Raw genomic sequence first — 20,358 nt, forward strand, 5'->3', positions numbered from 1 at the left:
TCCCCCTGGGTCCTACTGCCCCCTGTCTCCTGTCATCTTTGATGGACAGCCAGGAGCAAATAAATATATTAATTTAGTAAATTTTTAGGGGCCCCATGGGCCAGAAAGAATGGCCTGGCAAGCCAGATCCAGCCCGTGGGCGGTATTTTGCCCGCCCCTGCCTTAAGGCCAGAGGGACAAGGATGATTACAATGGACAACCCTATGCATAACCTCCTGCATGCTGACCTTTACGCAGTAACCAATCACTGTACCAAGCCTGTGAATTTGACCTAAGCTAAAGCAGATCTTTTCAAAAGACACCCTGACTTGATTTACCAACCCCCAACATTTCCAGGGAAGTTACTCCAATGATTCTAGTTCAAAGCTTAAACATTTGTTTTTCAGGATTTTTTGATCAGCCTTAAACTCTCTGTGCTCTGCCTTGCCACAGTGTATTTGGGATATTAACAGCCCCCTACTGCTACTGGAGAGACTTCTCTGATCCCACTTGATTATTTATGACTTCCTATCATTAGGTGCATCCCAGCTCAGTGATAGCGCAGCATCACTTGTCCTCATCTCCTTCACTATCTAGGGGTGGAGGGTGGTATTACAAGGCTGCTGTCTACCTTCCCAGGTGGGATCTGACCACTGCATCATGTCCTCGTGCCAGGAAGTGTCTCCACATGTATGCACACAAGGGGCACTGAGCTGCTCAGCCCATTGGAGGCTGCTAAGTGACCCAGAAGAACCAACAGCACAGCTAGAGATCTGAGAAGAGAAGGAGGGAGTGGCTGGAGGAGGCTAGTACAGATGGATTAATCTGGAAGGTCAGTCTTGCCTTCTGCCTTGAATCTGTGCAGATCAGAATGGTAGCATTTCATGCCTGATTTGCTGAAGCATAAATGACCAGACAAGGACCAATACAAATTCTGGAGAGGTGCTAAGTAGTAGCTGCATTCTTAATGCCCTCTTAGAAACTCCCACAGCAGTTACTCCAGTAGCACTCCTGGAAACTCCAGTGTTTGAAGCCATAGGATGCAAGAGCGATTTTTATTCCGCTGCTATTAACCCTCCACATGCTGCCTGAATATAAATTGAGACTGGGATCTGAACTGAAGACCCACAGCTTCAAAGCAGAGCTGTTATCCTGACAAGCTGAAGGAAGAGAGCAAAGAGAATTTCTGTGTTTGTATATGGTGGGTGTCCTCCTCTAATGGAGGAAGCAGTAACACACAGAACTGGGAGGGGTCTTTCCCAAGAAGCTTTGCTGGGCTCCTGGTGGAAATGTCCCTATGGCAGGTGCTGATCCATTTTGTGGTTCTGGGTGATTTCAGAAGATGAAACTTCAGAGTACAGATAGAGGTGTCATACTGCCATGCACAGGTGTAGCACAGCTCTGCTACTAGCAAGCTGCTGTAGTCTTCCCAGCTGTGTTTATTATGTTCATTAACTCACCTTGACTGGGGCCCTACTTGGAGTACCATGGCATATGCTGTTTAAATAAGTCATAACTTCATTAACATGCATGAGCTGACCTTGCCAGCCCCTTGCCTCTCTTTTTACCCAAGGGAGCAGAAAGAGAGTGCATGCGAGAGTGAGAAAGAGATGCATGCATGTACATATACACGTAGGGAGAGGAGAGAGACTGAGCAAAGCTTTGTGTAACTAGAAGAGAGCAGACTGTGGGCTATATCCTTCAGCTGGTGCAAAGTCAATTTAGGGAGATCAAAGCCTCAAGAACTGAACCCCACAAGTAGGGTCAGAAGGACTTCCTCCAGTCCTCCTCTATGCATATGCAACTGCGCAAACACAAATGCCCAAGGGCAGGGCATGGTGGGTTGTGTCCTCTCCATGGCTTAGTCTATTCTAGAAGACAGAGTTTTGGCAGCACAGCCATGTCAGTTGTGGGTGTAGGGAAAAACATGTACCAGTAGCCAATGCAGCTACGCTGGTAAAACCCATGGGGCAGATGACCCATGGGGAGTTGGTGGGGAGGGGGAGTTACCCCAACAGAACTCCTTCCCTCCACCTTCTTCCAGCACAGACCAGGTTCCCAATGGGGCCTCTGCTGACAGTTATGGGTCGCACCCTTCAGATGGTGTAAAGTCAGTAGAGCAGTGCTGATTTATACCCACCGAGGGTCTGACAGTGCATGCTCTGCCTGACCACAGAATAGCAAACTTCAAGACTTGGACTAACCCCAAACAGGATCATGGATGGGCTATGTCTCAGCCCACAAAGCAACAGTGGCAGAAATGCTGTAACGCGGACAAGCCCTCAGATACCTTGCTAAGGGTTGCTGCCAAGGCAAGAGTATTGCCAACCTCTGTTAGTACAATTGAGTACTAGGACTATGGTTTTTGGGGCAAGGCAAGTCTTTTTCTCTTGTGTCCACAGCAACCAGCACAGTGGGGCTCTGACCATTGCTCAGGCCCTCATGCAGCTATCCCCATACCAATGTTAACTGGGGGGGATTATTGTGGTCTAGCACTGGCCTGGGATTGGGGGATGAAGACTGTACCACCAGCCTGCTGGGTGACCTTTGCCAAGCTCCTGCATTTTTCTGCTCCACAGTTTTACATGTTCACAGAGGAAAACCAACTTCAGGCATTAAACTATCCTGAATCAGGAGAGGATAGTTTCAACTGCCTTTGTAAAGAGCTTTGAGACTCATAGGTAAAAAAGTGCAAAAAAGGAGCTAGGTACAGAATCACAGGAAAACTGGATGGAAGGGACTTCATGATGTCATCGAGTCCAGGCCCCGCGCTAAAGGCAGGATCATCCCTGATTAAACCATCTCAGACAAGTGCCTGTCTTAAAAGGTTTAAAAACAGCCATCACGCACAGCTACCAGACGTAATGACCAAAACACCAAGCACCCTTGCACTTGTCATATGTAAAGCAGGGGGAAGAGGGCACTGTCAATGTCCTGCCATTACAAGGACAGGAAGTAGTTTTTTAAAATAAGTTCACAAGACCCACGGCCATGGGAGGAATAAAGCCTAGAGCTGTATTGCTGGGCCCATCTGGAATTGCCCCTGGATACCACCCTTCTAACAACACACAATGCCTTATGACACGAACACACAGAAAGCCCATTGCAGCAGTGAAAAATAGCCTGCTTGGAGTCTAGAAATAATTATACACTATCTTCTGAGCCCCTAGCATGTGGAGAGAAGGCCGCCTGCCATCCCTTCCTGACAAATGGAGGTGAAACAGCTCTGAATATACCTTTGTTCTGCTACACCAAAAGCTGATTTTTATTATTTTTAAAATTGGGAATTAATTACCAATTCATGTCTGAGTTGGGACAAACAGCTCTTTCTGAAAGTTCAAAGCTGTAACAATGGGAGTTTGGCAGAGAGAATGCAAATGACCTGGAATATGACATGTGATGGAGACAGCCTCACTCACAATTAACAACATGACTTTAACGAGGGAAGCCTGCCGTCCTAATGCTGCCACAGGAAGCACATGCCAGTCTTTGCTAGCAAGGTATGGGAGGAAACTCCTCGAAGAGTTACCTCGTGCTTACTTCTGTCTCTCTGCTCTGCCCACATGGGAAGGACCCAGGCAGAGAGACTAGGACAACCATATTGTTCTACCCAGGTGGCAGCTGAGGACAGGGCCTTACCATGCTAAGCTGGATGAGGCAAATGCCATGGGCAAAACAACCTGTGTCCTGGCTCTCCAGTACAGTCCTGACCCAATGAACTGGCTCTTGGCACCTGGGAAAGGTCTGACAGCAGTTAAAGGAAGGAAAAAATGGGGGAACACAGCCAGAGACAGAGTCCCCACCTCCCCCTGCACTGCTGCCCCACTGCTGCTCCTCCTTCTCCTTTGCCCGTTCACTATTCTGTTTTGACCTTCTTTAACCAGGCCCTGGAGACTGCAAGAGTGGAGCCTGCCATAAACACAGCCCCAAAAGGAACAAGACAAAATACCAGCACTCCAGTAATCCCAGAATGAATATCCGGGCCTGCTAAAATCTCTTTTTTTTCCACTGCCTCATGCTAATCTGCAGTGGGACTGTGTTTCCATGTCCCAACTCTACCAAAGGTGTCCAAGTAGGGCAGGGGTGAATGTCATAAATGCCATGACAACCAGGACCTCTGACTGTAGATGTAAGTGGGGCACTAGCAGAAGGACAGGCAGGGTGCGTCTACACATGCAGTAACTGAAATTACTGCGCAGTACGGGCACATGTCTACACATACACACCTGTACTGCGTAGTAAACAGGGCGACTTATGCCGAGACTTGAACATAAATTTGATTCCTGCATCATGTAGGTATCAAATTTACTTCCAATTAGTTACTACACAGTAACGCACATGTAGACGCGTTACTGTGAAGTAATACTGTTTATGTGTGGGGCTAACTTTAGTCCCAAGTCAGTCTACACACAGTATTAATGCACTTTAACACCTGCAAGTGTAGACACCGGCTTATTCCTGCTTACTGCGCAGTAAATTGAAGAAGGCATAAATGCATGTGTTGACATACCCACAATGTACTGAATCAGCACTAGGCATAGGTATCAAGGGGGAAGGGACAGCTATGACTGTTTTTCTGGTCTCCTGTAAAATGTAGGCTTTAGAGACTCAGCAGCGATTCCTGCATCAGGTCCTGTAATCGTTTCTGAGCCATTTAGAAAGATATCTGCTGATGAGGGTGGTGAAAAGCACACAGTGATTAACACCAATCTTTAGAATTAAAGAGTCTCCAGTTCTCAGTCCTTTGCATCTTGCTCTATGCCAAAGTGTCATGCTGCATGTCAGTGGTTGGTCCCCATAAAAGACAAAAGCCTGCTACCAGAGGCTTAAGAGGCAGAGGACTGATGAAATGCTAAGTCCATTGATATCAAAGGCCCCATGATTTCACCCCTGGGTTTGGTGTTTAATTCCCTGGATTCAGACCTCACTGATAACCTGTGATTAGGGTTTGTTGCCTGCCTATACACTCTTGTAAACCTGGGCCTAAACATTTTCACATTGTGGAGGTTTGGGAGAATGAAAGCATTTTTAATGTAATTAATAGATGTCACAGGACATGGTCGTGGGAGTCTAGCATAAATGAGGCTTGCATAATTGGTGCTGAAACATATGTGTATCAGTGAGATGCATTTTTCCCACCTGAAGGAACCAGAGGCTGGGGTACACAGTACATTCATGCTGTAAGGATGTAACTATTTGGCTTTTTATTTTCTCTTTTCCATCACTAAAAGGCAGTTCTAGTTCTCAAGACCTTATACCTTGCTGTAGTATTGGGAGTAGAATTTGTTGGGAAAGGGATTTGTTTTTAAACATTGTGTGCATGTGCACATGTGTGTATATATGTTTGTATGTATATACATACATGTGTAGGCAAATAAATTACTGTAAACAGAATCTACAAATGGGAAGTGTTAGGAGACTTGAACAATAGGCATTGCTACCAGCTCTGTCAGTAATTTCACTTTTCTATTTCTCAGAAAGACTTGCAGGAATTTTGTTCCAACTCTAGGAAAACAATCACCTTTCACAGCACAGACTGATGGAAAAATTCACTCCCAAAGTTCACTGGTTACAGTTCTGAGTGTGTGAAAAGAAGTAGATTCAATTTAAATTACATTTGAAGTGTTAGTTAGAGCGTATGCTCCTGAAAGCTAGTCTAACACCAAAGAGGAGCCTCAGTAAAAACCCAGCTTTTGTGGTCCTCTGTGCACACACTGCACTCAGTACAGAGTAAGACATCACTTCATTGTACATCCCTGTGTGTGCCCAATCCACTATCTTGCTATCTTCAGAGATTGTAAAAAATATCACAACCACTTTTAAACTCAGCTCAGTGCTATTCAAAGCCCTTTGTCCAACAGTACTAGGAGACAGCTGTCCTGGCTATTCTCATCCCAACTGGAAGCATGGACACCACAAACTCTGCAATCAATGGTCAACACTGAGTTATGCCAGCTGAATAGCTGTTTAACAACAAAGCATCCTCATGAGCCATTTTCAGCCTAGTTTAGAAGACTCAGGTGGTTCAGACACAGCAGAGCCACCACTGATCTCACCTGGATGCGCACAAGTCAAGGGTAACTCTGCTTATGTTGACACTGTGACAGCACTGACTGTGTCAGGAGATTCACAACTTAGGAGTATGTCTCTATAGTAAGGGGTAGGTGTGATTACAGTTCTAATCTAGTTAGCACAAGTACCAACAGCAGTCAGGATGTGATGACATAGGGAACCAGTCAGAGCACAAACCCTCCAGGGAAGCAGCTAATTAGATTAAAGCTACCACTGGTAGGCTTACAGTCATCTTTCATATTTCCAGACCCTTGGAGTACCCCACCCCGCACCAAGGATAATTCCAGGCCCTCTGGGAGGTTTAGTATGAAATGGTATTGCAGCTGCAAAACTCACACCTTCAGGCATGTGAATCTCTTTCACATTGTCCCCTGTTGCTCTTGACAGGGTTTCATGGACTGTGCTGTGGTAGCCGCCAGGGCTAGTTTTATTGGTACTCCTCTAACATATTGTTTTACTGTGTTTCAAGGTGGCTACAACTCCTGTTGTATTTTATAGAAGGAATTTGATGGCCTATAATTCTGCAAGCTCCAAGCCAAACCAAGTAACTGTTTGCTGGAGATGGAAGGGTCTCTCTTTTGAACTGTATCACTCTGGGACTTACCATTCGGGGGTGCCTAAAGACGTGCAGCAAAGCTGCTGCAACGCATTGTAATTACTCAATTAATCGAGTCTGCCAGAGCGCGGTAATTAGCATGCTCCAGCAGACTCTAATGTCACAAGTATCAGCATCCTCACCGCCATTTTTCAGCGTGGGGATGCTGATACACGTGATCCTCTGGGCGCTTTAATTAGAGCAGCTCTTGGAGCTGCTTTAATTAAAGTGCTCCCCCACCCCCACTCCCTCCGGACTATAAATACAGATGATGTACCTACTCACTTGGCTTGAGTGAAGCCACTGAACTGCATATAGGAGATCTGAGACCTTCACAAAGTGGGGACACATTGCATAAGGTCTTTCAAGATGGGTTTCTGAAGGCCTTGGATAGCAAGTCCAATACTATACTCCACACATGTTATTTCAACACCAATCACTGAAGTATATAGTCTGCTTCATTTGCACACTGGGGAATCCAGCACCAGGGCTTCTAAACAGAGGACAGTACAAAGATGCTGCTTTCTAATCAATGTACTTGCTCTACTGCCAGTACAACTTGCTAACCGGTTAGGGAAACAGAGAAGGAAGATCCTAAGCTGAGCTTGCCAGAAATGGGAATTCCTATGATCTGGGCAATTCCAACATTTTATTTTTTTTCCATTCTGAATAAAAAAAAAAAACTCCAGATTTTCCACAGGGCAGAAATTTCAAAACCATTTGATTTGGAAACCTCCAAACAATTCCATTCTGGTAAGGATACAAATGCTTCATTTCATTCCTTTAAGATGGACACACAACATATTCAATATAATCTAAGCACAATGTGAAAATACTAGTGTCCACACAAGATGAGACAAAAATGGTGACATTTAAACATTTCTGACATGAACAAAGTGAGAAAGGTAGAATTATTAAGTCAATGCAGTTCTGTGAAACATTTAGATTTCAATGAAATGACATTTTCCAGTGGCAAACTGTTCCATTCAGATTTCTCCAGCACAGCTCTAAACCTAAATTCATGTAGCCCAGGTTGTTGTGGAGGGATGAGTGCTGTTGAGCAGCTATTGTGAGAGGATGTGGCCATACGGAGCATGACTGTGAACCTTCAGCTAGGAACACAGGGCTAGATTAGGGAGCATCAGACTGCAACATTCTCAAGCTGCTGTGTTCCTCTGTCCTGGAACGAAGGGGCCATTTATTAGTTAAATGTATCCTCTTCCCATAAAGACCAATGCAGAAGGTGTTTGCACCTGTTTGGGCCACTCCCTTGCACTGTAACAGGGTGACATATGTGGAATGAGGAGGTGTCCTTGGAGGCCAGGAGTAGTAGCTCCTTCAACAGCCCCCCAGTGAAGTAAACAACACTGACACAGGGACTGCTGGCCCTTTGGTTTGCTGAGGGCCATGAGAAGAAGCAGAAGCAGGGAAACTCCTGCTTGAGTCACTTAATGAGCAGGAAAGCATTACTGTGGGTTATTAAGCATTTGTGTATGGGCTTGGAAAGCACAGCCAAGGAGCCCCATTATAATTATGGCTAAACACAACGTGGGCCATTGGAGCGCAATGAAGCAGGATAAAGGAGACTATGAAGAAGCACAGATCCGGTTTCCCCCTCCCTCCTCCAAGCTTTTGCTAGGATTGCTGGAGACGTTCCACCCAGCAGGCTTGATCCTGTACCTAGAACATGCTGACCTTGCCCAGTAGAGTGTGCACATGAGAGCAGCCCTACTGACAGTTAAAGGGACTAACCGCAGGCTTAAAATTGATGCTGCTTTGCTTCATCAGGGCCACAGTACTTCAGGATCTTGGAGTAGGGAACCTGGAGAGGGCAAGCTTTGTAATTCTCTCTGACAGTTGAGATGTAAATCAAACACTGGTTGAACTAACCCTCCCTCCCAGAGTTTCAAGTACTTGCAGCCATACACTGGCCCTGCTTCATTAGTCCATATCGATCTCCAAGTATTTATAGTGTTCCCAATTTCCACAGCATCCGAGCACAAAATACAGTTTTAAGAGAACCATTTACCAAAAAAAAATCATAGCAGTGCACTCTGATTATTATTATGCGGCCTGGTATTTTTGTAGCAGTGGAATGGTATCAGGGGACATATGCCTGTCTCAGGGACCATTTAATGAAGCCTCAGCACTTCATTAAAACAATCTCTGAGACTCACAAACATGTGCTCTCCCCTCATGCAGTGACAGTGCCAAAAAAAAACAAAAGGCAGCAGACTGATCCTTTTACTTCGGTCCACAGATCCCAAAGCACTTGGACAAAGGCAGGTAGGTATTACTGTCAAGCTAGGCTGGAGGAGCAGGGGGGAAGGGTGAGACCTGCCCCAATGGAAAGAGTCAGCCTAAAGCCTTTGCATTGCATCCATCCTGCATTGACCTGGCTGAACAGGCTCTGAGCTGGCCCCTCTCCATAGGTGTCAATTATCAGCTAACTCAAGGTCACATCCTGGGCTGAGCACATCACCTGCACTCTGCCCAGAGTGCCATGCATGGACGTGTGTTCCCCTTTTGTCTCCTTACCCCTTTGATTGCCTCAGCCCAGCCTGTTCTAACTGCTTGCTGGAAGTAGATAATAAAATGATCTTCTATTTCCTCTTTCAGCTGTTCCCAAGTGGTGCTTCTTGGAGGACCTTGTCACAAGTCTGATGTGCCACTAGGTGGCAGTGTGTGAGAACATTCGCACAGGCCAAGGCTTATGTGGTTTGGGCCATCTGTCACCATCATGTCAAGCATACGAATGCCAGCAACTTCCATTTATACAGTGCCTTTCAGCCCCATGTGCCGTGTTGTACACGCAAGTGGCTTTCCCACTATCAAAATGCAGTAACCTCTGCACTGGAAAGCTGGAGCTCACCTACCCATAACCACCAACAGCACAGGACAAAGAGTGGAAGACACCAGAGGCAAAGCAAACTGCTGTCATCCACATTTTTTCTTTTTCTTTAGTAGTACCTGGATTTTCTTAGAGATTTCCCAGTATTGACCACACCAACCCTGCTAAGTCATGGCAGCATGATTTCTACTGTTTATGGAAAGGAGGAATAATAAGAATAGATGAAACCTGGTGCCACCTGCTAGCTGAAAAGCAACTAAGATGTAGGCTGCTGGCCTTTTGCCAGTTGAGGCAAGCGTGACTTTTACAAGTTGACAGGCAGTAGATTTCTCCTGCAAGCTCAAGCTAGCAATGTAGGTAACTGCAAGCCATTGCTGACCCTTACAAAAAAGAATTTAAGGGCAGGCAGGGTGCCTGAGTGCTTTAATATGCTCTGCCTAGACACGTGACAAAACTGAGAGGGAACCTATGCCACACGACTTGCCATCAGAATGCACTGATAGCCACAGGATCTGCTTGGGGCAAGTGATTCTTTTAAAGGACTAGACATATTCATGAAGGTGGGCACGGGTAGTCAGACTAGGTAGGTTCTGAGTGGGCAGAGTCTGTAGCAGTAGTCTAACTAAAGGGGGAAGGGGTGAGCAGGGCACCAGCCTCTGGTGCTGATAAGAGTTGGGGACTCAAAAGTAGCAGCCACCACTGCTACCAGTCTGGCCACTACCCAGAGTGCAGAACTACCGAGCTCTGCCTCTGGTCTTTAGTCCCCCTAATCTGAGACAAGAACAGTGCATCTATCCACTACTGGTCAGAAGGAGAAAAATCCCTATGCTCTGCCATCTGCACTGTCCCATAGCAGGGTCAACTGGGAGCACTGCATCCTGTTGGGCCATCTCTGAGAGATCTTAAAATGGAAACTGATATCTTTCTAATGGCTTGGCTCTAGTTCAGCCACAAGTTATTGGGCTTGATAGCATTCATTCCTGCAGCAAAGAAGAGGAGCCCCCCCCCATACACACACTGTCGGACCCCCACAGTGGCAGGGATTCACTGTACTACTGGCCTTTTCCAATATAGCAGTATCTATGCCTCCTTTTGGTATCACTCAAAGGGAAAAGTTTCAGAGGAAGATGTCCTGCTTTAACAAAGCCTCTGTGTAGCAAGGAAGCATTTGAAAGCAAGCTTCAACTATACCTCCACTGTGTTTAGTGCTGCCATTTTGGACAGTGCAGTGCTATCTGAAGCAGCGTTACTGCTTTTACTAATAGCAAGACAGCCTCTGGGAGCCAGGCATGGTCCAGGCAGCGCAAGCTTTTTATGTTCTTCCCAAAGATGCAAGAGACCACACTGCAGCCAGCTGAAGGCCAGCCAATAGCTTAAAAATCTACAGAGCCTCTAAGCAGAGAGTAATAAAGAACTTGCATACGTGACCCTGTCTCACAAATTCTATCAAGGGCACATGCCCTGTACACCAAAGGTCTTAACCTGTAGTCCATTAGAGGTTTGCTGGTGGTCTGAGAAGAGCTGGCTGGCCCCTTTATTTCCAGCTATTTTTATTCTCTAGTAATTGTTATTACAGGGATGTTGCAGTCCATGACAGTAAGTAGGAGATACTGGTAGACCGTGTGATTTGAATGGGAGACAGTTGAATGAGACTCACTCTCTCCCTAGTAAGGTACAATCCCACTAATGAAGAAATTGGAGAAGACTTGCCAGAGGCTCTGTCTGGACAGTTCACGAATAGGCCCCAAGTAGGACACTGGCTCTCGATGCTTCCTGCAGTGGTAACTGAGACCTACTTAAGTTGATGGATGCTGGCTGAGTGCATGGGAAAAGCCAGGCAGCCTAAGAAGGGTTAACTCTCAGCTGCAGGAGCAGAAAATGAGGTTCCAGTTATTAGTTGATTTATTGCTCTGTCCTCAATCTGTGCTCAGGACTTGGAATAAAATGTTCCACTCCAAAGCATTAAGCATCTTCAAAGAGCAGAAGCATTAAAAATTGAAATCATAAAATAGACATGTAAATATAGCAGAGGTAAACGGGGCAGCGAGGAGAGGAGTGGAGAGGGAGTTGGCCAATCACAGCTGAGCCTGCAGGGTACAGAAACATCAGCGCATTAGAGAGCTGGAACCTTGCTACTGCACTGGATGGGTGACAGCGACTGGGGGGGGGAGGGGGTGGCTGACAAGGAGCTTGAGTATTGACACAAGGATGAGGGTGAGCAGCTATTAGTCATTTCTCAGAACAGCTGGAGTCTCCTAACTAATCTTCTGGGGAGAGGAGCAGCTCATTGCCCGGTACCTACAGATTACACGCAAGGGAGGAATCAAAGGGAAAGAAAAAAGAGAGGGACATTGATTACCAAGTGAGGAGAAAGAGGAACAAAAGCATGGAGGAAGCTAAGGAAAGAAAGAAACGGGTGGGTGAACTTCCTAGGTAGACTTAGAGAGTCAGAGAATCACCCAGAAACTGTAGCTGCAATTGCCAGGCTGAATCCAGAGCAGACAGGACACCACTCTGAAATATACACCCATATACAGGGAGTGCAGTGAACCTGACCAGCTATTTGAGTTGTGCATGTCAATGAAGCCTGGCACTGAGCTCACTAGCATCCCCCACAACACATACCTTCAGACCCTTGGGTTGGTGGGACAAGCACTCACACCTTCACCCTGGAGCCAACAGGGACTATGCTGGGCTTGGTCCAGCCACAAGTGACCCGTAACACAAATCACGGAAGAGTCAGATGGGCGGAAAGGAAAGAGGGCACAGGAGGAAGAGAGTGAAGGAAGGTATAGAAGGGGGAAATAAAGAACAAAGTGTGGAACAGAAGAGACAGAAATGGGAGAGGAAAGAAGATGGGGAGCCAGCTGTTGACAACTAGGGGTTTTGGAGCCCATCTTTGATGTTGGCCTGTCATTAAGTAGACCACCATTTGCAAAAATCTGCACTCAGATTTGGACATGAAGTTTAAAACATCCCCAAAGCCCAAGAGGACTCAGAATGAGTTTTGAGGCCAGGACCTGCTTCACTGAAAAGGAATTGAAAAAAGCAGCTAGTTCAGTGTAGGTACCTCAAACACTGGCTGCTCACCCAGCCCCTGGGGGGAGGGGGAGTGCAGGAAATGCTCTGAGGATCCTATCAGTAAAATCAGAGGTAAAACCTAGACAAAAGTTTTCAAATGAAAAGTACTTGTACAGAACCGTTTTTTCAGCATGTCAGTGGTTCTTAAAAATGCTTGTTTGATACAATTGGAAAACAACTTGACTTTTTGTTTTGTTTGTTTTAGCTTTTTCCCTCCCCTGTTGTGGTAGAAGGAGAAAGGCAAAACTCAAAGTTCAGAAGTTCAGGGAGCATTCTGAATTAATGAGATGCTGCCCTTTCCAATCCTCCAAAACACAAGCCACTTACATGGGCTGCAATGATTTCTAACTCCCTATTTTTCAACTACTGGAAGTCAGCTCTTAAGTAAAAAGGGGCCAGGCTTAGACTTGGACCTGAAGAGTGTCGTGGACAGACCCAGGGCACACAGGGGACTGGAACGCCAGACGCCAAGCCTCTCCAAACCAGCTGTGATTCCAGACACCTGGCTTCAAAGCTCGCACTTACCACCAGGGGATCCAAATGGGCTCCTGAGATCTTGCACCTTTAATGACCAAGTTTATTGTTTTGTCCAGCCACCCAGGTTTGGTTGAGCAGGTTAATATAAACACCAAGACAGCAGAAGAAGGGACAGCCCCTCTGCTTTTATTATTTCTCCAACAAGCTCCTTGGCTTGTACCTTACACCCACTTGGAATCCTTTATCTATGGGCAGGAGACCAAGTTCACCCCAGGGCTGTCCAATACTTCACATGTCTTTCCACATTGCTCAGGCCTCTTGCAGCTTTACATCCCACACTGCTTGGCAAAACATGCTAGGGATAATGCCCTGCAGGCACTGGATACCTGTCATCACCACCAGTCCTTACTTTACTGCATCATTAGTAGAAAGCTGCCTTTGGTGTCTTCTTTGTGGAGGCCTGTTGACCAGCTTGAATTGGATATGGAGTCTGGAGAAGGGAAAGGAAACAAGTAGGATGGGGAGCAAAAGGGCACTTGCAAAGGTGTGAACGAATTTCCTGCTGGGGACCTGCAGCTGCTTCCCCGATTAGACTGGCAGGACTGGTGGGTATCAAGAGCAGCATTTTCCAGTGCCTTTTCATTACGGTCAGCTGCGTAGTCCTGGCTGTGACCCATCTGTGGCACTCAGTTTTATTACAAGCAACAACCAATGCGCAGTGCTCCTGCCTTCAGGCGAGGATGCTGGCGCATAGTTTCACTCAGGGAAGATAAGTAGCGGGTGTCTTTCCCCATTTGAGTTATACTTGTGTTGCAGGAGACTGGGAGAGAGGAGTGGAGAGGAATACACTGCACGTACGGAGGAAAAGAAAGATGGGGTGAAGAAGGATGAGGTGGGGAAAAAGAGAAGGGGAGAGAACTCTTTCTGCAAAGCTCTTTGTGCTAAGATCAGCCAAGGTACAACTGAAAGGACACCTCAGATGAAGACCTTGCTGCCCTCCCTCCACCTTACCTCTCCCACCTCCTCCCCCAGCCTGGGAAAGCATGCCACTGAGCCAAGTAAACTCCTTGCAACAAGCTACTCTGGGAAGCTGTGGAATCTCCTTCACGAGAGGCTTTCGGGAAGACGCTGGATAAACACCTTGGGACAGCTGATGAACAGCGAGGTCTGCAACTGTGCAGGGAGTAAGAGAGGCCCATGGTAGCTGAGCCTTTGGGATGGATCAGGGAGGTGGAAGGGAGAATGGCTCCCCCCAGTGAAACAAAGGCCTGCTGACTTGCACAACCTCGGCCCAGACAGTAGTCTGACAGGGCATACTCACCCAGGGACTCCTACACGACAGCTTCCTTAGCTAAAACAGATGCCTCCTTCCGGTTTCCCTGTAGAGCACTGCAAGTATCAGATGAGACACTGAGGGCCAGGTATATTAAATAAGATGCTCGGGTTTGTGCAAGGAATCATAGATGGGAGCTGAACCTACACCCCCCGTGGCACAGGCAAGTCCGTTCAGCCTGGTTTGCAATCCAAAATCTGGGTTGCTCTCTAGGTGCAGTCATTGCATGGATTCCCTGCACCATCCGGGCTCCTAGGGTGCAATGTGTGGGGTAACAGCTTGCAAGCTGACAGAAGAACAGAAGATGAGAAGCAAATTGGGTGGAGAGAGAGAGAGAGAGAGAGAGATACAAATGGATAACTGGAAACCCCAGAGATCGTGGAGGCAGATTGACAGATCTGCTAACCGGCACACACACAATGGATAGAGAGATAAGGGCAGGCAGACAAGCAGATAATTGCAGCTAAGGGATGAGAGTCCACTGCTGGAGCAGAGACACCCTAAGGCCGGTCTTGAATGCTGTGTTCAAAGGAGCACGCACCAAACACATCTTTGCCAGAGGAGAGAGGTCAGCAAGGACTGCCAGCACTTCCCACCTCCCCGTCCCCCCGCCCCATTACAGAAAGGGCCAGAGGTCTGCTGTGGGGAGAGGTAGGCTATAGAGACAAGGACCTCCCAAGCTATTCTGAGCTGCATCTGATTGGTCTGGAAAGGGAGGCCAACCTGGCTGGCTTGGGGTAGGGAGAGGGTCATCAGGCTTGGCTCTCATGCTCTTCCTTCCACCCTCTGGTGGGCAAATACACGTAACAGAGGCACTCAGCATTTTGGCCGAATGAATGGCACAGGCCTGGTCTGAAGGGCAGACTGGACCCCCACATACCCCTGGGGCCCCCTAATACCTCCATCCAGTCCTGTACACTGGGATCAGGCCTGTGCACAGGGCCACAGTCCATGGGGATCTGGCCCATGGGCCAAGGTTTGAGCGCCCACCTATTACAATCCTGCTGAACTTAAGATGAGGTCTGTCCCCTCTGGGCTAGGCCATGCCCCTTGCTTTCCCCCTTCGGTAAGGAGGGTATGAGGAGACATCCACTCTGTCCAGGCCAACCTATGCCAAGTGCCAGGTCAACTTCCCTGTACTGAGAGGCAGGCTGGGTTCAGGGCCTGGTGCAGATGGATGGAGATTGGTTTGTTGCAGTGCCATCGACTGCTCTTCCTGACTCCGACTTGTCCTGCACGTGCGTGACATTTGCTACAGTGCCCGTGGTGCTGAGTCAGGGCCTTACCTAAATGTACACCAGCACTGCAGTTGTCCAGGGCTATGAGAGGGATGAGGCCACAAACGCATTCAGGACACTTTGGCTTGCCCTGCCAGAGGGAGCCTTCAAGGTCAGGGAAGGTGTTGGTGAGAGATGGGACTGTCCTGTGAAGGGACGGAGAGATGTATTAGGCTGGGACCAAGTGACGGAGTCTGGTTTGAACATTTGGGTCAACTCCTTACTCCCGAGGCGGCTTCCCTGTTCCCCCCGCCCTCGTTACACTGCTAGGGACTGGGCACCTGGAACTCGTAGAGTTCCCATTAGTGGTGTAACGAGGGCAGGGGAACGAGGGCAGGGCAACTGCCCCAGGAGTAAGGAGTTGACCTGAATGTTCAGACCAGACTTCACCACTTGGTCCCAGCTTGACACAGCTCCCTTGCCTTTTCAAAGTCCGGGATCAAGGTGTCTCAAACTGGGCATCCAGGAAGGACGTCACTCAACAAAACTGTGGCTGCAGCTGAGAATTTCTGCTCTTGACTTACCCCCGTGGTTTCCCCACTGCAAAAAATTAAGATAATGACACTTTCCCATCTTGGCAGAGTCCCCTGGGCTACTGGCACAAGAAGCACAGGGTTTAAGAATTACTCTGGGGGGGGCGCAGGCAGCCTAGATACTTCCTGCACCCAAGCTATGGTGGCCTGCTCCTGCTAGTGTGCGAACAAGTCGTCAGAGAGGCAACCTTCTCCTCCGATCCCCCTTCCAGCAGGAGAACAGGCTTGGTTGGCACAGTTACCTGTTTTTTTTCCCCCCACATGTAATTTTTCTTAATTGGGAGCTTGTTAATTATCCCAATACTTTGCAGAGGAAATAAACAGCAATTAGAGAAATAAGTGGTATTTTTATTCCCTGGCAAGCGCGCAGCAATGCCTCGCTCCCCGACGCCTCCCCCCCGCAGATCCCACCCGCTCCCGCTCTGCTGGCCGAGTCTCTCCCCCTCCCCTTCTGTTCTCTTCAAAGCAGGGCTGCGTTCCCAAGCCGTGTAGGAAGCGTTACCGTGTGAAAGCAGCAGGCCGTCCCACTGTAATCTGTTTTAAAAGTCATAAATTGCTGAGAAAAGCCAGTTTTTCCATGCAACAGAAGGTTAGAGTGTTTAAAGAGAGCACTGGAACTGTTTTTATTAATCAGAACTGCTATAAAGAAAGCATTTTAATTAACATAATTATCCCGATTGAGAGAAGCAGCCCGCACCTCACAGATACTTTTCAGACTAAAGATGCAAGCTGTCACAATCAGTCATAATTAAGTAAAACGAGCCATTTTTCCTCTCCCCCCCAATGCATTTTTCTTTTCTTCTCCCAAACTAAAGCTGGAAGTTGAACAAAGCCAGATGCCGTAAATTATGTGAGGAGGCTTGTGACGCTGAGGGCTGCTGGTGGGTGGGCTGCTGTGGGCGTAACATTTGGCAAGGCTATGACAGTGCTGGGGACACTTCCCATGGATGGGCCCTGGCACTTCCTGGCCTCTTCTCCTTCAAGCACGTGTGCCTCTCCATGCTTCTGCCTCCTCTCTCACACCCTCTGACAAAAACACAGAGGTGGGCCCTTTCCAGTCCTTCTGCCTGGCTCCTCTGCTCTCTGCCATACCCTGTTCTCACAGTCTCTCCTCTGGTGCCTCCCACTTCCCTGCTCAATCCAATACGGTTCAGCAGTAACATCACCCCCACTTACAACTGTGGCATAAATGTCCCTGGGTGGCTCAGTTTGCATCAGGGACCCCTCAGCAAGGTCACAGAAAACATCATGCAGAGGCCCAGCTGCCATGGAGCTACCGCTCTCACCAAGGGCACATCCTGAACAGCTGGACCCTTGAAAGTGGACCCTTTAGGTCCCATCTGCTTTAAGATGAGCCCTCCCCTGGGCAAGCACCTCCAATACATCCCATTACATCCCTACACTGTAGGATGTCGACAGAACCTCCAGTGTCCCTAGAGCCTGAGGCTTTCCCTTGTCTGTGCAGTGTTGCTGCCCCTTCTCATAGTCTCTGGAGCTTTGCTCTTTTATGAGCGCAAGTGACCTACAAGGTGCTGCCAGGCTCTTGGCAATCCTCAGTTAGTTGAGCTCTCACAACACTCCCAACTCTGCAGGGGGACTTCCAGTTCCTGCAATACTGTCCTGTTTTCCAGAGCTCTTTACAGCACAACCACCCTGTACCCCTTAACCACTTGAAAGCCATGGCACCATGCCAACAGTCCCCCCACCCTTTGACATCTACTAATGGACACCTCCCAAGTACAACAGACATCTTCCAGGTTCTCCACAATGACTGCCCCACTGATTCCCGAGTGCTGAATGCACAGACACTGGTGTTCCCTTCTCCCCCAGATACCTGGGCTAGTTAGCACTTGTCTCTCTGCAGTACTCAAGGCTCCAGGCTGCCCTTCGGGGGTTAATCTTCTTGCTCATTTTGTTGTGCTTGTTTGGGGCTGCAGCGAACAACCAGAGAGATTAAGGTGCCCATAAAACACACAAGATTTGTAGGACTTTGTTTCCAGTGTGATATCGTAGTCAACAGATAAAAGATTTATTTTCTTGGAAAAAACACCAAAAAAAATCCTGGCTCTGGGCCATCAGCCAAAAAGAGGGGGGTGGAAGGAAGGAAAGAAAAAAGCAGCAAGAAGAATGCAAGAGGAAAGACAGCTGTGTTTGTGTCTGGGTTTCTCTGAGCATTGCAGGCCTCAGCCAGTTTCCATAAGGTCACGGAGCCTGCTGGGGATGCTGTGGTCCATCTCCAATGGACTCCCAGTTCTGATCTGCCTCCACTACCTGCCTTATGCTGTTCGTTGCACCAGGCATTACATGTGCACTAGGCACAGAGGCAACAGAAGGTGCATTGATATTGCTGCTGCTGTTGGGATTAAGCCAACCTTGTGCTGTGCCCTCCTCAGTTTACCATATCCACAAAGAGCCAGAGAGGGAGGAGGGGAGGGAGCACAGCTGAAATGACAAATGTCAGACTTGCTGTACCCAGATGCCCACAGGATGCACTGGAGGGTGGTCAGCACTAAGTCATGTAAACAGGACTGAGCTCTCACTACCAGATCCTCAGTGAGGATAGGCCTGCCTAGCTGCATGGGCCATGATGATTTGCCTCCCACAGATCAGCTTGAAGAGAGCCAAAAGACAGAATTCAACAAGGGGAATAAACCCCCTTCTCTCCTGGGGAAAGACCCATGCAAAGCAGTGGAAAGAAACCTGGAACAAAGTGAATACTGAGCCTGATACCCCTCTAATCTCAGACGTAGATGATCCTTCCAGGTGAAGGACAGAAGATAACTGGGCTGGAATCAACATGAAAACCAACTTCCCTTCTCACTCAAGGCAAGAACGATCCCTCCAGGTGATCGGTTTTTGTTAGCTGGAGCAGCAGTTTGAATACAAAGCCCAGGTCTATATGACAGAGAGGTTTCCTTGTATGCATCTGTTCTACCAAGAAAAGACAGAAGTCATTGCCAGGGTTGCACAGGGAAAGAAAATGTCAGACTGAACTGACGTGGAGGCTGAACTATCCTCAGGGCAGCCTGATCCCTTTTGCAAACGTCCTCTAGACTTTAAACTGAAGTCCTAAAGGAATAACACTAAAGCCTTAGAGCACTTCTATACATGGTCAGGGGGTGGTGGGGGCAGGCAGGGTGTTCTTTAATTAGACTGTCTCTGAGAGCTGCTCTAATTAAAGTACCACTGCATCTCCCCATGCTTGAAAATGGCAGTGGGGGCCCTTGAACTAAAGTCCATTTGACAAGCTTTAGTTTAAGCACCCCCCGCCACTATTTTTAAGCATGGTGATGCTGATACGTAAGACACAGGATGCTTCTGGGGCATGGCAATTGCCACGCTTCAGCAGACTCAATTAATTGAGTCTACTCCAATGCACTGGAATTCCAGTGTGTCCAAGCAGCCTCCATGCTGGTGTATAGGTGCTCTTACAGACTGCCCTCCCCACTCCAGACTGCTGTTCTGAACCTCCTGCAACACTCCGACTCTACGTGGCCTGGTCATAAATGTATAGAGCTGCATTAGCATTTGTGTGACCACCCTACAGGGAAGTATATGGCTTCGCTAACTGGTATATTTGGGTGGATGCTCAGAAAAGCTTTTGTCTTCTGTGCTAGGGGCAGCTGGGGAAGGAGCTCTGAGGTAACAAAGAGCTTCCACCTAGGAGACCAGGCACACAAGGTCTGATCAGCCTTGCACACTATCTACTGATGCAGTACTGGTGTTGGGAGCTCCACAGTGGGGCGTACTTTGGGCTGGCACCAAGAAGATGGCCCCAGTGCACCAGTCCTTTCCTGCAGCACATGCCACCTGGATCCGACACCAGAATCCTCAGTCCTTTGATGCTTTGGTCTGTGAAAGGCTTTAGTGTTGAAACCCAGCCTTCCCCTTTTAATGTTCTGGGATCCATTTCTTTGGATAAAGCCTAGAAGCGATCTATGCTGCAGCAAACAGGCCCTAAGGAATCCATTCCAGATTTTGTACGGAAGGGCCCATACAGAAACCCCAGATGTGTTTATTTCCATTCTAATCCAGCCTTGGTGGATGAGTTTGCATACCAAACCTAGACCACTTTCCAGCCATCTTCTGTCTCTGTACCAGGATTAAACTGAAACTCTAGTCTAGGCCATCATGCGCCCTGCCCCGCCCCCCCCCCCCCC

The 20,358-nt window shown here is 48.0% G+C and overlaps 1 protein-coding gene across 3 annotated transcripts in view; it reads right to left on the reverse strand.

Moving 5' to 3' along the window:
• The window catches only part of LINGO1 (leucine rich repeat and Ig domain containing 1), a 475,932-nt gene that overhangs the window by 273,626 nt on the left and 181,948 nt on the right, over window positions 1-20,358 (reverse strand). Inside the window, exon 3 of one of the 3 annotated variants that reach the window (XM_019504435.1) lies at window positions 15,675-15,811. The exons of the other annotated variants lie outside the window; for them this stretch is intronic. The gene's annotated coding sequence lies outside the window, so the exon portion shown is untranslated. The remainder of the gene's footprint in view (window positions 1-15,674; window positions 15,812-20,358) is intronic. 3 annotated transcript variants of the gene reach the window in all.

This window comes from Gavialis gangeticus, unplaced genomic scaffold, assembly GCF_001723915.1.
Source record: "Gavialis gangeticus isolate Ggan-Ray unplaced genomic scaffold, GavGan_comp1, whole genome shotgun sequence".
NCBI classification, from domain to species: Eukaryota; Metazoa; Chordata; order Crocodylia; family Gavialidae; genus Gavialis; species Gavialis gangeticus.